General features: G+C 40.9%; 1 pseudogene across 1 annotated transcript; it reads left to right on the top strand.

Moving 5' to 3' along the window:
• Window positions 1–219: 219 nt before the first annotated feature.
• Window positions 220–1,353, top strand: LOC147981450 (putative respiratory burst oxidase homolog protein H; annotated as a pseudogene). Its single transcript, XR_015599377.1, has 5 exons — window positions 220–339; window positions 443–592; window positions 692–820; window positions 988–1,066; window positions 1,164–1,353. The product of XR_015599377.1 is annotated as a putative respiratory burst oxidase homolog protein H (transcript).
• Window positions 1,354–1,685: the final 332 nt, after the last annotated feature.

The raw sequence follows: 1,685 nt of genomic DNA, 5'->3' as shown, positions 1-1,685 counted from the left end.
TACTGTTCATCACAAGAGCAAATGCTCCCCAGAGCCAAAACTCCATGTCCGATTTTCTCACCACTTAGTATCACTTTGGCCATTTGGGCTTTATATAAGTAGGACGAAAGCCTATTTCGAGCTCATTCCTTTCAATATGCAAATTCAGCAAATTTTGAGTATAGACTTTTACCAACAAATCATCATTGATGTGTCTCATTCGGGTTTCCCACGGTCTTTATTGATGGTCCTTATGGTGCACCGGGCCAGAATTACAAGAAATACGATATTGTCTTGTTCATCGGTCTTGGGTTCAGCGTCACTGCTTTTATCAGCGTACTAATAGATATCGTGAACAATGTTTATCCCACCGATGTAAATTTCTTTCACAGTAGAGTATTCCCAACATTACGCTCATAGTATATATACCTTCAGGAGAGAAGGATATCACTGACAAAATGAGTTGTTGAAATAGGAGGTGGAAAGCACACGTGGTTCTGAGGTCAAGAACAACTGGCCGGAAAGGGCTTACTTCTACTGGGTCACCGGAGAGCAAGAATCCTTCGACTGGTTCAAAGGAATCATGAATGACGTTGTCTACCTCGACCGCAGTGTACTTATCTCACTCAAGATCTTAAGCTTCCTTCCATTTTACCAAGATGTTCAGTCGCATGATTAATCAGGGAGTGGGCTAAGAATATGGCAACTGCAGAATGTAATAGAGATGTACAATTACCTCACCAGCGTGTATGAAGAAGGCGATCCAAGGTCAGCGATGATCTCCGTGCTTCAGTCACTCCAACACGCCAAAACTGGCGTTGATGTCATCTCTGGAAGCGAGGTATTTTCTCACCTATGACTTCTCATCCCATGCATCCCGCACGGCTTTGCTTGCTAATTTTTCTGGTATTTCCTTCATATACATCTCTTGGTGGCCATATGCATCGCCCAGATGCAGAGGCCGGGGGTCATCCTCCTTTTCCAATAAAAAATATACATTTCTTGTAGATTTGGACGCATTTTGCAAGACCTAATTGGAGAATGGTGTTCTCTCGCTTGGCCAATGCCCACAAGAACTCTCGTATAGGTGAGCTAAATTCTCTATAAACACTCTGTCATGAAGTACAATAGTTCTTCTTTTACGAGAACGTACAGTAGTTAATACTATGTACTCGAATCTCTAGGTGTTTTCTATTGTGGAACTCCAACGCTCATGGAGCAACTCAAGGATCTTTCGGCAGAATTCAGCCAGACAACCACAACTAGATTCCATTTCCACAACGAGAGTTCAACCATAATTTAAAGCTTGATGTACTGTTGTGGATGAATTTATTTATTTATTGCGGGAAATTGTTGTGGATGAATTTATGCACTCTGCTGGAACTATTTTTGGTTTATGAATGGAAATGTAAGCATTCATGTAGTTTTATGCTCTTCTGATTTATTATGGATAGATGGACGCATTTATATATTTTAATGCTCCTTCGATGATTAATGAATTGATGTACTACCTCCGTCACGGTTTAGAAGGCGCGGTTGAAAATTCTCTGGGACCTAGGTGGTTATCTATTGGTTATGAGATGGGCTAAAAAATAGCATTCACACTACGCATGCATATAGAGATGGGCTAAAAAATAGCATTCACACTACGCATGCATATAGAGATGGGCTAAAAAATAGCATTCACACTACGCATGCATATAGAG

Source organism: Triticum urartu, chromosome 3A, assembly GCF_056163025.1.
Source record: "Triticum urartu cultivar PI428250 chromosome 3A, HENAU_Tu73, whole genome shotgun sequence".
NCBI lineage: Eukaryota > Viridiplantae > Streptophyta > Magnoliopsida > Poales > Poaceae > Triticum > Triticum urartu.
This window is presented reverse-complemented; position numbering and strand designations above follow the sequence as displayed.